Raw genomic sequence first — 15,712 nt, forward strand, 5'->3', positions numbered from 1 at the left:
GAGTTTAGACTTAGTTTAACTTCAAAATCTTTATCAATAGTTAATCAGTACGCTAGTCATCAACATTTAGTTTGTTTTATTCTGCTAGACATAGACCACTCACTGTCTTTTAGGTCTTGTTGCTTAGTTTAGCTTGAATTTTCCATTGTCCTCTCTCTATGTCTCTCTTGTTTTTTCCTTCTGTCCCTCTTTCTTTCACTATTCTTGTCTAGGTCAGTGTATTGTTCTCATTCTAAGTATGCAAGTAACATAAAAAAAGTTGTAAAAAAAAAGACAATCCCTCTCAACTTTTTGTAAGAGGGATTACTTTGCTCGTAAATCTTAATAACTAATTCTTCTTCTTCTTCATCGTTCTCATTTTTATGTTGGAGTGTTCATATGACTAGACCAATACATGAGATGAACTGCGCGGTGGTTTCCAAATCAGGGAGCTCTCCATATAGTTTTCTTTCTATTGGGGTGATTTGGGGCCAATGTCTTATATGGGCCTCTTGGTAAAGAGAGCAGTTTTGGAGGACGTGGTCGGCATTCTCTGGTGATACTCCACATGGGCAGATTTCACTGGCTCCAATTTTGAGCTTCCGGTGCATGTGTTGTCGCATTCTGTTGTGTCCGGTCCTGAGAAAGATTAGACGTTGGTTTTGTTGGGATAGCTTATAGTAAGCTTCATCTTTCTTGTGATTTGGATGAGAGCTCGTCCATTTCTCATTTATTTTGTTTACAATTAATTTCTTCATTTCTTCTGGATAGAGTGCAGAGTTTATTTGAGAGTTAGTTCTCCCACTCTTGGCGAGTGTGTCAGCCTTCTCATTTCCTTCTAGTTGTATATGGGCTGATATCCATTGAATAACAGTTTTTTTGCTCTTGTTGTTGAGCTTTGTAAGTGCTGTTCTGAGGTTTTTAATATAAGAGGAATCAGAGTTTTGCAAGCTTTGGAGGGTTGTTTTTGCATCGGTTAGCAAGACAATCTGACTGTGAGGGGAACTTGGATGATTTGCTAGCATGGTAGCAGCTAGTGCTAGTGCTTCCCTTTCTGCTCTGTGACTGTCAGAGAGCTCTCCAGTTGCAATGGATTTTTCTAGTTTTCCTCCATCTGGCCATTCGATAAGTATTCCAGCTCCTCCATTTGTGGTGGCTTTATGGGATGAGCCATCCGTGTAAACTCTGATCCACTGATTGCTAGGGTAATTGGTATGTAGAAAACAGTTCACTATTTCCTTGAGCTCTGTTGGTCTGTAATCAGATTTTCTTTTTATGATTTCAATATGGTCCCTTATAGTAGGAAGAGGGCTTTCGTCCCAGGGTGGAAATTCGTTATAGTGTATCGAGGATTCCAGAGTAATTTTTTCAAGTTGGTGTTTCTTTTTTAGGTTTAGAGATTCCTGTATGAAATTGGTCCTTTTGAGATGTTTTTTTTGCCAGTTTTGTGGATTTTTGTTCTGAGTGGGTGCCTTTCAAAGGTTTCCAATTTAGTGAATTGGGAAAGGATTTTTATTTCTCTTCTTTCACCCAGAGAGATCAGGGCAGCGGTTTCCTCCATAGCTCTAATGGGTGTTGTTTTGATTGCTCCTGTCATTATCCTTAAACCAATATTTTGAACCTTGTCTATTTTTCAGTTGGGCTGCTGAGCCCCATGCTGTGGCACCATATTCTAGTCCAGGTCTTACATAACTGGTATAGGTCTTTTTCAGGATGTTGTGATTAGCTCCCCAATCTGTGCCAGCTAATTTTTTCAAGAGGGATAGTCTCTGGATGCCTTTACTCTGTGTTTTATCTATTTGGTTTTTCCAGGTTAGTCTCGGATCATAGGTGACTCCAAGATAAGTAGGGCTGTCATTTTTTTCTAAAGCTTCCTTATCTAATGTTAATTTTATTGTTTGTTGTTTTGTTGACAGTGAGAATATGGTATATGTTGTCTTTTTTGTGTTAATGGACATGCCCCAGTCTTTGGACCAATTATTGAGTTTATCAAGAGCATCTTGTAATCGAAATTTCGATGTTCCTACATATTCTTCTGTGCTAATTAAGGCAAGGTCATCTGCATACATGCTGCTTTTAACTTTTTTGGGTAGGTTTTGATTTAGATCGTTTATGAATATTAGAAAAATTGTTGGGGATAGGACTCCTCCTTGGGGGACGCCATTTTTTATACCCACTGTGTGGCTTCTTAGTCCTTGCATGCAAACTAAGGCTTTTCTGTTATTTAGTTATTCCTTTATCCAGTTGTACATTCTGTGGGATATGTGATGCTGGATTAGCTTGAGCAAGAGACCTTGTTCCCAGACTTTGTCAAATGCTTTTTCTAAGTCAACCCACACAATTGTTGTTGGTTTCTTTTCTTGAAAGCCGTCTTCTATTTCTTGTGTGATGAAGGCAATTTGATCGTCTGTTGATCTGCCTTTTCTAAAGCCAGCCTGGGCTTCAGTGAGTAGGTTATTTGACTCAAGGATCCATGTCAGCCTTCTATTTATCACTCTTTCCATCAGTTTGCAAGTACAGCTAGTGAGGCTGATGGGACAGTAGCTATCCAGTTTATTTCTTGGTTTGTCGTGCTTTATTATAGGGATCATAATGGCTTTTTTCCAGATGTTTGGAATTCTGCCAGATTTCCAGCTAGCATTGAATAATTGTAGCAGTTTTCTTTTGGCTTGAGGACCCAAGTGAAGAAGCATGTCATTTGATATTTTGTCTGGGCCCGGGGCTTGTTTTGGTTTGAGGACTTTTAGGGATTCATCTAGTTCCTTCATTTTAAGATTAGTGGTCATTCCCAAGGAGTAAGCTGGATTGTTTTCTTTAATTTTATCTTGGATTTCTGAGTTTACATCTTTATTTCTACTTTCATTAATTTGTATTTGTCCTACGCTTTGGAAAAACTTAATGAATTCATTTGCTGCTATGTTGGAGTTCAGACACATATTGATCTCAGACTTTTGTATATGATAGAGCTAACCATTTTTATCATTGTTCTTCAACATCAATTCTGTTCTTAGGTTGTTCTAACAATATGTCAAATGATGTGGACCCGTGATGTCACAGCTATTCTTAGAGACTCTCGAACAGTTATCAGGGGAATGAGGGACTTCGAACAAAGAAGCTTTACAGTAAAAATTTTTATTTGATTTTATATTTCACAAAACTTATCTTTTCTACCATTATGTATCAGCACTTAAAATATATCAGTACTTTCAAAATCACTTTCTATCAACAGGAGTTAAATCTTCTAGCTGGGGCAGTGAGAGGAGAACTTCCTAAACTGGCACGAGCTACACTCTGCGCTCTTATTACAATCAATGTTCATGCACGGGACATAATTTCAGAAATGGTGAAAAAACAGGTCAGACATTTTTTGACATTGAACTTTTTCATCTTCCTAATATTATTAAATTCCATTTGATGGCTAAATCAATTTTTTTGACATCATTAGAAAATACATATTGCTTCATGCAACAAAGACCTCTTCTTAAAAGATGACTGGTGAAATGTGCATTAAAAATATTTTTAAATGAAATGTATTCATTGTAAAATCTGTAATGACAACACCTTATAGTGCCCCAAGTACCCTATCTATCCCTCCATGCTGTGCAAAAAGAAAGACCATTATGTGTGACCCTTGAGGTAACAGAAATGTTTTACATGCAGCCCTGAGATTACCAAAAGCTTTAAAATCTTGTATTAGAATGTAATATCTATAGCTAATATCTTACAAATAGTATGTCTGAAAAAAAATCAAAGCTTTACAAATTAATGAGTCAAATGGAATTTTAAAAATGGTAATCCATTGTAAAAAAGACAAAATCCTAATTGTCCCAAATGTGGTTAATTATGCCTATATTAATCAGCACTCAAGACTTCATGGTCAAAAAAAAAAGACCATTTAGAAAAACTTCGTTTAAATAAACACAAGATCTTCTTTTTAAAAAGATAGAAAGGAAAATCACAAGTTACAGTTTCATTTCTTTCGCTTTTACAAACTGTGTTTTTGGGAAAATTTTTTGTTTTTAAAAATAAAGAATAGTTTCGGTAATGGTGATGAAATGTAGCACAGTGCTTTACCTCTTTTACATTTGTAACTATAGGACTCATTTTAGTCTCTTTAGGTCTGTGTCATTATCATCTGCATATAAATAAAAAATCTTTCTGGGGATCAGTATAATGCTAGAAACAAAACAAAAACATTTTCTTTTCTGCACATGAATGGAAACATTGCATGTGCATTCAAAACATTTACAATCTAGAGGAAATATATCTTATAAATATTTCAAGTTGTAAGTTGTAGCTGCTGGCAGTTTTAAAATCTCTTTAGCCAAGTTTTTTGATGTGGCATTTCTTTTGATCTACTAGATTCATGAATCTCTTTGGCCTTCTTTCATTTGTTTGTTAAATGAAGAAACAACAAAACTTGTGTTGACAGGTATCAGAACTTTTAAGTTTTGACTGGCAAAAACAACTCAGATATTATTGGAATATGGAAGTGGACAACTGTGTTGTCTGCATGTCAATTGCTGTCTACACCTATGGCTATGAGTACCTTGGAGCCTGTCCTAGACTAGTGATTACACCTCTGACTGTAAGTTTATTGATATGGATATCGTTGGACTATTTATATTTTTCCAAGTGACAGGCATATTTGTTTGATCAATTGATAGGATAAAACATTTGAATTAATGTCAGGATAAAACATTTGAATAATATGACATGACCTGACTAATTTTCAGAACATGCCTAGCTGACTATTTGAGGATTCAAGTGGATATTTCTATTGAATTAAAAAGATAAAATATTTGAATAGCTAAGTTGACATATCTATTACATCAATGATTATTAACTGGGCAAACACGTTTAACAAATTTACTGAACACAACAGAATTAATTGCTAATAAATTTTTTAGTTTTAAACTTAATATCAATGCTTTTAGTTTAAAAAAAACAACAGCTACCACTTTTATGTAGATCCCTACTTTTAAATTGTAAATTCTCAGTTGCTTAACTAGCCTGAAGATTTTATGATTAACATATTAGTACCTTATTCATTAGTAATCTAGTAGAATGGGAGCTCAAAGTCTGCAAGTGATGCCAGATGTTACTTTTTGACAATTAGTTACAATCACAATCATTGAGACATTGACAAAATTCTTTCTCCCTCCTAGAAGGATAAGTATCATCTTTCTAGTTAATGCATTAAAACAGCAACCATCTCTATCTTTAGTTTTCTATTCATGCCACATTGCTCATTCATAGGACAGATGCTATCTCTGCCTTATGGGAGCCCTACAACTTGATCTAGGTGGAGCACCTGCAGGTCCAGCTGGTACTGGAAAGACTGAAACAACTAAAGATTTGGCTAAAGCTTTGGCTATATGGTGTGTAGTGTTTAATTGTTCAGACAGCTTGGATTATAAGGTGATTAGGACCTTAAATATAATTATGTTTCTTTTATAAAGACTTTATTTGAATTAGTGAATATTGAATATTTAGTTCAAATTGTTCATTGACTTATTATTATTATTATAGCTTTTATATAGCGCTACTTTCATGCTTATAGCATGCTCAGAGCGCTTTTGGTCCAATCTCATTTGTGGGGGGAGGGGGTATCTAGGAGTTGGTTTTCCGTGCTGCCTTTAGGCAGAGACATCATGGCTGAGGGGCAGACAAACCATAGCTAAATGGTATAAAGAGGCTTACTTTCATTGAAAAACACCATGGCTAATGGCTTACATATTGTTGTGACTGATGAGACTGGGTGACATAAACACTACAGAACTGAATGACATAAGACTCCACAAGGCTCAGTGACTTAGATAATTATATTAACACAATATATTTTAAGATTCTATACCAGAAATAAATTAATCCTCTCTTGATTTATATTTTTTTTTTTGTGTGTTTTTATTGGCGATGCTCTAGTGTTCTAAACTTCATGTAATCCTTAATATGCTATTGGAAGGGAAGGCTGCTTCCATTTTCATTAGACTAGGCTCACAAGTCTGATAAAACTAAAACTCACCCCAAAAAGATGCAAGTCTACAATACATGCGTTCTGAGTACAAAACATGGTCAATGTATGTGAAACAAGCCCCCACCTCTGCCAAGTGGATGTGATCAAAAGGAAAAAAAACCTTTGTGGTGATCCCTACTTTTAAATAGAAAATAGTTGCTTAACTATCTTGATGATAAAGGTGTGATCATCATGTACAAATGAAGCTTTCAGAATGCATCAAATCATATTGTTGTAAACCTGGTGGTGACACAGTTGGGGGTAGTGCTGTGTGTTTTTAGCCTACTCAAATCGCCACAGTCCAGCGCAGGATGAGCGGTCAACTGTGACCAGTGACTGACTGTACACGCCAGTTCGGCAACGACCTGTGTGTAAATATTACGCACGCAAGTCATGGCGATTGTGATCATTCTGAGTGGCCAAGAACGTTCCATCCCATTCTAGAAGGCCAGTAGAGACTCTATATAAGAGCGAGTGTGTTAGAAAGACTGGACTTCACGTTACCTCGCAATGTGACCAGACGAGTTAGTGTGATGTTGTTGCCAACCGTACAGTATTTGTAATGTATTTGAAATTAAATTGCTACTGTTACTTTGGAGCCCTGATGAGTTGTGAGGTTCTTTGAGTTCATTGTGTCGTGTGGTGCAGTTTGAAGAGAGCCTGGGCGGTAGAGGAGAGATTGTAACAATATGAATAGAAGAGCATATAAATGCTTGGGAAGACATGGACATAGATCTAGACTTCACCATGTATAGAGAAGTGGTAGAGAGACATTCATTGAACAGCCATGTAGCAGCAATGATGTAGCAATGATGTAGCAGTAATGCAACAATGATGTAGCAGTAATGCAGCAATGATGTAGCAATGATCTCAGCTGACCTAGCTAGTTAAATGGAAAAGACTGGAACTACCAGGTTCTACATAGTATGCATGGGCACTATAGCCCTAACAAGGAAGGCTCTATGGGATAGCCATAGTCATCTTAGGACAGAGGTCTGTCAATGATGATAATGATTACTCTATGGTTTGACTTCTTCAGCTATATTAAATACTGTTTTATTGAGCAATTATTAGATGTTAAAATTTTATGTTATTTTAACATAACTGATAGTTTCAATTTCCATTGTATTCTTCCAGATGATGGGAGGATTCTTCTCTGGGCTAGCACAGTCAGGGGCCTGGTGCTGTTTTGATGAGTTCAACCGAATCAATATTGAAGTTTTATCTGTTATTGCTCAACAACTTATTACTATCAGAAATGCCAAAGTAGCTAAGGTAGGAATCAAAAGTAGATAAGGCAGGATTCAAAAGTAACATAGGCATGAAGCTAAAGCAGCAAATATGAAGCATGTCTTACCACCAAAGAAAGTGTCGATTAAAAAGTGTTACCTGAAAATAAATAAAATAATGACTAATCAAGATAAAGTGACTTTTATCAAAATGTAATTACTTAGATCTGGTTATCATAATATAGAATAAGCTGTAATAAAGACAAAAAAAATTATTAGCAAAGGAATCTAATGAGAAAATAATATTTTCATATCGAACATTGTGCATGAAAGTAAATACTTAGGTTCTAGGTTTCTGAATGAAGATTTCTCGTGTTTTTATTAGGTCTAACGACCCAGATGAAAGTTTACCTTTATTAGATTATATTTCGGCATGAAACTCAAGGCCTACATGTTTTTTTGTTGTTTGTTTTTGGCGTAAAACTCAAGGACTACATGTTTGTTTGTTTTTTTGACATAAAACTCAAGGCCTACATGCTTGCCTCTAGTGTTTCAATCTAGTCCTTTATTAATCTCCATTATTGCCTACTAAAAGAAGAGTGTTTTTGTTTAAATATTATATGGAAAGGGAGTTAAATAATCAATGTAATTAATCAGACTAAAACATTGTTCTCTAGAAAAAGTGGCAAACATCGTTAGGCTTAGTTTTTTTGGCAGTATTATTTATGAAAAGTGTTGCAGACTAAGAAATAAATAACTTCATTTGTACAAGGCACAGTAAATAAAGACACCATATTAACTCCAATAAGTCCTTCATTATAAAATACAAAGATCAGTGTGAGAAAATGTACCTCATTCCTATAATCTTATTCAACTTATTCTGCTCCTCACAAGTCTATAGACTTCTCTAAGTTGTAGATTTTGAATAATGGGATTGGAATTTTTATACTAAATACTACTGCAAACTTTCCATATTATAATCAGTAGATACAAGTGTGTATGTAAATGTGAATAAATCAGCAACTCTGGTTTAAAAAGCGAAACAAAATCAATCTTTCAAAGAGTTATCAGAATAACACACCAATATTTCATCAGAATAACACACCAATATTTCATCAGAATAACACACCAATATTTCATCAGAATAACACACCAATATTTCATCAGAATAACACACCAATATTTCATCAGAATAACACACCAATATTTCATCAGAATAACACACCAATATTTTATCAGAATAACACACCAATATTTCATCAAATGAACACACCAATATTTCATCAGAATAACACACCAATATTTCATCAAATGAACACACCAATATTTCATCAGAATAACACACCAATATTTCATCAAATGAACACACCAATATTTCATCAGAATAACACACCAATATTTCATCAGAATAACACACCAATATTTCATCAGAATAACACACCAATATTTCATCAGAATAACACACCAATATTTCATCAAATGAACACACTAATATTTCATCAAATGAACACACCAATATTTCATCAGAATAACACACCAATATTTCATCAAATGAACACACCAATATTTCATCAAATGAACACACCAATATTTCATCAGAATAACACACCAATATTTCATCATGGGCAGTGTTTTTGTTTTACTTATTTTTCCAAATTCTATGTGTCAAGCAGTTTCTTGTATTTTCTAATGTTGCAATTTAAAACTTTCATATATATATTTTTTTTTACACCACACCATATATTAATATATTCCTGAGATCGTCATAATCATTATTTCCAATTTAATGTTGACTATTCATTATCATTACCTCTGTTTTAGTGATGGTTTGAGAGGTGGGTGCGTTTATTCTAACTTTTAAAACCCCTAGATAGAAGCTTGGTAATTGCATGTAGTGCATGTATGTTTCCATGTAGGTTACGGTCAAAGGGATTCGGTAATGAAATTGGTTAACCTGATTGGTGTTAAAAACAATTTAAAAAATTGTCTCTCTCTTTAGATTACTAGACTGGTAAGAACAAAGTTTTCTATGTTGTCTCCCTCTATAGCTCAATAGGTTCATGTTTGAAGGGCGTGAGATCAAACTGGTTCATACATGTGCAGCCTTCATCACTATGAATCCTGGTTACGCTGGACGGACAGAATTACCTTATAATTTACAGGCTTTGTTTAGACCTATATCAATGATGGTACCAGATTATGGTAAGAGGATGAAACATCTAGAAGGTCTTTTCCTTAGTAGTATTCAAAAGCTAAAAGTACAACAATGGCTAAGTGTTTAGAAAAATCCCAAAAGGCCCAAATCTGCAAGTACATGTGATGCCTGTCATGGAGGCCTGAACAAACTGTTCATTGTGCAGAGCAGGCCATTGTCTTGTACTTTGCATGGTTCGGGCCAAAGTTTGACTCCTACGGAGATTTATTTATGTATTTAATTTATAAGACAACAAAAATAGAACCTAAACCTATGAACCAGTTTAAAGTTGAGTGATCCTTTTGAATGTTTTATTACTTTTATCTCTGGTATCACATGCAATTTCTTTCTCAGCCTCTGTCATTTGAGATGGCTTGGATCTTATGCTAGATATGCTATATTGTCTCTCTATTCAACTTGGGATAATTCTTTTCATCTCATTTCAGTATTGATACATTTTCTGCTGTAAGACCAATGAAACTTTTTCCATTAAGGCCATCAGTGTTGATAAAAATGATATATAATAAACTTACAGATGAAGTTTATATGTAGTTTATTGTCACTCCGGTACAAAGTGACTCCTTGTAGATAAATTATTTCCAGTTGAAAAATCTGGCCATATTTTATTGCTTCTTTTGTTTTAGGTCTGATTGCTGAAGTTATCTTGTACTCAGAAGGATTTGAGTCCTCCAGAACATTAGCCAAGAAAATGGTTCAAATGTACAAACTGTGTAGTGAACAACTCTCGCAACAAGATTATTATGACTTTGGTAATAACCTTGACACATTATTATTATTATTATTATAGCTTTTATATAGCGCTACTTTCATGCTTATAGCATGCTCAGAGCGCTTTTGGTCCAATCTTATTTGTGGACCGGTGGGGGGAGGGGGTATCTAGGAGTTGGTTTTCCGTGCTGCCTTTAGGCGCTCAGTAAACACAACTCTGCCCGAGTCGGGTGTCGAACCTCGAGCCCCCTTCTAGGTAGCCAAGCCAAGCCAAGTTCAAGCGCACTTGGCCTCTCGACCACGCTTCCCACATACTTAAATAAGTATTTCCTAGAAAAAAAGTACACACTCATAAATAATAATGTCCTAGAAAATAGTAGACACTCCTGAATAATTATATCCTAAAGCTAAAGACATGTACACACTCAAATAAAATGTGCTTATATGTTTCATTTAGGTAAAAAGCAAATTTATGATAATGTACACATTTTTGTTTTAGGTATGCGAGCTGTTAAATCTGTCCTGGTTATGGCTGGCAGTTTAAAAAGACAGAATCCTGACAAACCGGAAGATGTAGTTCTGATTCGAGCGCTTCGTGATAGCAATCTTCCAAAGTTTTTGTTCAATGATGCTAAACTGTTTCAAGTAACTCGGTTTTTACTTTTTCATTTATTATTATTATTAGTATAAGTATCACTATTATTTGTTTATGCTTTGAACTGTTATAAAAGACTAACAGCTAGCAGGAAATGAGAAGGCTGACACACTCGCCAAGAGTGGGAGAACAAACTCACAAGTAAACTCTGCACTCTGTCCAGAAGAAATGAAGAAATTAATTGTAGATAAAATAAATGAGAAATGGACGAGCTCCCATCCAAATCACAAGAAAGATGACGCTTACTATAAGCTATCCCGACAAGACCAACGCCTAATCTTTCGACTCAGGACCGGACACAAGAGAATGCGACAACACATGTTCCAGAAGCACAAAATTGGAACCAGTGAAATCTGCCCATGTGGAGTATCACCAGAAAATGCCGACCACGTCCTCCAAAACTGCTCTCTCTACCAAGAGGCCCGTATAAGACATTGGCCCCAAATCACCCCAATAGAAAGAAAACTATATGGAGAGCTCCCTGATTTGGAAACCACTGCGCAGTTCATCTCATGTATTGGTCTAGTCATATGAACACTCCAACATAACAATGAGAACGATGAAGAAGAAGAAGAACTAACAGCTATATATATAAACTCTTCTAACAAATGTCAAAACAATAGAAAGATGAAGTTAAAACCACAGTGTTCAGCCCTGTAATAAATGTGAACCATTTGATGAATGGATAAATTACTCTGTTGATTAATAAACCACTACATCTATTCATGTAGGCCCTACTTCTGATTATAAGCTTACTGAACCATACAATAGTAAAAACTGTAAATTATTATTGTGCCATAATCTAAATAATCACTCATATTGCATGTTAATAATGTGTATTTACTTACATGGAGCTTGAGCTTTTAATTAGTTTTTAGACAAACATATTGTTATCTATGAATTATCAATTCATTTGTGGAAAGTTTTTGTTATGGTTTTATCACAAGCATTAACCAGAATATTTCTTATAGATAAATCTAAAATTTTAAAAAATTATATTTTTGGGTGGAATAAAAAAAAAGTATTAAGAAATAGTTATGAAACGTGTTCACTGAGTGGTTTTATAATGTTTTGCAGGGCATACTTTCAGATCTTTTTCCTGGTGTGAACATACCAGAACATGATTATGGCCAGCTGAAAGATGAGATCATGAACATCCAACTAGAAATGAAGCTCCAAGTGGTGGACACGCAAGTTGTGAAAGTGATACAGTTCTTGGAGACTATGATTGTCAGACATGGTGTTATGTTAGTTGGACCAACTGGGGGTGGAAAGACCACAATTTACAGGGTATTGTATTACATTTGTAGCCATTCTAATTGTAGTGTATAGGTATGTAAATCTTAAACGTGTAAGTTTTCATTCACTCTGGGACTCACACAATTCTCTACAACTTTTTTACTTTTTAAAGTAATGACTTTATGTTCTTGCATTTGAAAAGTTTGAACCAGGGCCTAAAAAGCAGAGTTTAATAAGGAATCCATCAAAAGTACATGATCTGCTAAGCTAATATTTTAAAAAAATATATAGTCATCTATCCACATTATGTCCCTTTGTTGTACAATGACCTTGTTTCTTAGGTCTATACATTGAAAGTTAATAACAATCAATAATTAAACACATTCAATATCAACTTTCTCTGTGGCACCAGTGAGACAAAGACAAGAAATAAAAAAGGTTCCTCCCTTGGAATTATGTATAACAATTTGAACAAATTTAACTCTTTCTCTCCATAATTATTGACCACATTCTGGTGGAATCAACGCTGGTATCGTCAGTAGGAGAGAAAGAGTTAAAATATATTAAAGACTATCTTTTACACTTAGAACATTTAAAGATGGACTGTTAGATGTAAAAAATACATGTGTTGTTTTAGCTATTTTGGACAGATTCTGAGTTTTCTGAATTTTTTCATGATGTAGGTGTAGGTTAAGAATCATTGATATTTTAAGGCAATTATGTTTTACAATGCATACAGCTGCTAAAGGGTTATCTGAAATTTTTTACTCAACCAAAATAAACAATTATTAACTGTTGTCAAATTCTCTTTGAAAATATTCTAACAGCATCATTAAAATGAAAAAAGAAAATAAAAGACAGTTATTTGGAAAGTAAAAAGAATCAATACAAATTTTGACACCTGGCAGGCTTTGTTGTGCAGTTGTTTAAATGATCTGAGCTCTTTGTTACCTACCCCTGATGTTTTGTAGGGTAGTCAGACTCATTGCTAGTTATTTGGTGCAGTTCCTTCCTAACTATTTAGCTTGTAACCTAAACACTTTTCATTCTGTTCATAATATTTTTTTACACAATTTAAAAAAAAATAAAATATTCAGTTATTGTGAATGAAAAGATTAACTGCCAATGCCTAAAGTTTGGTGAATGTGTATTGTGTAGTGTTTGTGCTTCAACCTTATTAAGGCATTAGATTAAGCATCAGATCTGATATTACATTGGAAAAGACATAACATTAGAATAGGTATAATATGTATTTTAATTCTAAATCAATTTACCTTTACCTATCCCTTAGTCTGTTGGACCATTGGGGCACCATGGCAAGATTCATCAACTGTCTTTCTCCATTCCTCTCGGACTTTTGCCTTAGTTAGAACCTCTTTCAATGGCAGGCCCATCCATTCTTTTATGTTGTCCTCCCATTGATTTCTCTGTCTGCCTCTTCTTCATTTTCATGGTACTAAATCAATAAAAACCCTATCTATGTAAGCAAAAAAATGTTTTAAAGTTTTGATGACTTGTTTCATTAGATTCTAGAAAAAGCCTTGACCAGTTTGTACAATCAAGGTGTACAGAATGAATTCTATCAACCAGTTCATGTGTATGTTATGAATCCAAAATCTATTACTATGAATGAATTATATGGAGGTGTGGACAAACAAACGCTTGAGTGGAAAGATGGGCTGATGGGACTGACTGTCAGGTTTTGTGTCAACGTAAGAGTTTAGCAGTTAGATTTAGTTTGAAAATTTGCATTAAGATAAGTGTTAGAATATATTGTTTACTTAACGATAAGTGTAATAGTAGGTTACATTATTCACATGAGTATGAAGTGTAAATGTATATTATTGTGACTAGCCTGTGAATACATTTGGCATTATTTTGAACTCTTTAGGACACAACCAAAGATCATCAGTGGATAGTATGTGACGGCCCTGTGAATGCATTATGGATAGAGAACATGAACACAGTGTTAGACGACAACAAAATGTTATGCTTAGCCAATAGTGAGAGAATCAAATTTACACCTTACATCCACATGATCTTTGAGGTGCAGGATCTTGCCGTAGCTTCACCCGCGACAGTCAGCAGGTGCTTGCTACTGATTGCATTTCTTCATTTTTAGTTTAAGATATAGATTTGTAATTGAATAAGATATTTTTGTATAGTAATGCCAGAAAAGACTTTTACTTTGACAGTCTGCCCATGTGGAGTATCACCAGAAAAAAGAATGTTGTGCAGTGTATATGATAATGTGTATTCACCTTTTTGAATTTCAAGATTATATCATTACACTGTTAAATGGATAGAGATGGAAGGTAGTGAATAATGTAATGATAGAAGCATGCAGATGCTATTAGCTAAGGTTGACCCATCAGGGTGCCAAGAAAGATTCCAGTGCTTTTTAAAAATGATGTTGCATTAAATACAAAGTATCTTAAAGAACTATATCCATACCAGTAAGAACAAATTAGTTTCAATGTAGACTTAAGAATTCTCAACATTTAGATCTGTACTCTTATTTTCCAGGTAGATATCAGCAAAATAAACTCATTTTGTAAGTTGCTTGAAGCCATTTTCTTCTACAAGCTTGGTCAATTTGACTGGTCACTAGAATCCTCCAAGATGTTTCGATTTCTGTGCCAGATATTTGTGTTTTGTTACCTTTGGGCTCTTGGGGGTAACCTCAATGATGAGTACAGAGATGCTTTTGATCTGTTTATATGACAACAATTTGATGAAAATCAAGATTCCAAGGTAACTGAAACAATATTATGTGTTGATAGTTTCAATCAGATATTCTATTTATACATCATAGACAATTTAGTGCTGAACTGGCTCAGAGTTGATTTCATTGTTGGATAATATAACAACAAATTTGGACCTTAAAGAACTGGGTATATTTCTTCTACTCACTAAACCTATTGACTTTATTAAAAACTAGACCCATCTAGTAAAAGACTACATTGGTAGTGATAGTAGAAAACAATTAACAAAACATACACCAAGGAGTCTTCTTTATAAGCATAAAAAATAGTTTTTTTGATTGGATACAGAGACGTGAGTCTTGAGTGCATTTTGAATACTGATGCTTGCTTATAGCTTACTTCATTGAGTAATCTAGTAGCTGGAAAGAAGTCTAGATGTAGTGCATTCTAGATGCACTGCTGAAGTACTATTGAAATGACAACATGTTCTGTTTAAATTTGATGTTATGTTGTCCTTAAAAAGAATACTGAAGTTATGAACATTGAAATTATTTGCAAGATGGAGTGTTTCTCTATTATTAATATAACCTTTCAGCTGCCAGGAACATATCCTTTATGGAGCTATTACATTGAGGTGGACTCAAAGAGAATGGATCTGTGGGAACGTCTTGTCTCATCCTTTCGATTTGACATATCCATTTCATTTTTTAAAATGATGGTGCCCACTGTGGACACAGCACGTTATGGCTACTTCCTAGAGCGGTTACTTTCTGTTCAAAAACCAGTGCTCTTTACAGGAGGGACAGGCGTGGGCAAGGTAGTATGAAATTAGTTTACCAATTTACCATTCATTAAAGATATGATTATAAGATGTTGATTTAATGTTTTTGTTTAAACTATAACTAAAAAAAAAATGTTGCAACTTCTGAATATTTCTTGATTGGTTAATGTTTGTGTAATTGAAAT

At 34.6% G+C, this 15,712-nt stretch overlaps 1 pseudogene; it reads left to right on the top strand.

Moving 5' to 3' along the window:
- The window catches only part of LOC129923275 (dynein axonemal heavy chain 6-like), a 93,778-nt pseudogene that overhangs the window by 11,395 nt on the left and 66,671 nt on the right, over window positions 1-15,712 (top strand).

This window comes from Biomphalaria glabrata, chromosome 16, assembly GCF_947242115.1.
Source record: "Biomphalaria glabrata chromosome 16, xgBioGlab47.1, whole genome shotgun sequence".
Taxonomy (NCBI): Eukaryota; Metazoa; Mollusca; class Gastropoda; family Planorbidae; genus Biomphalaria; species Biomphalaria glabrata.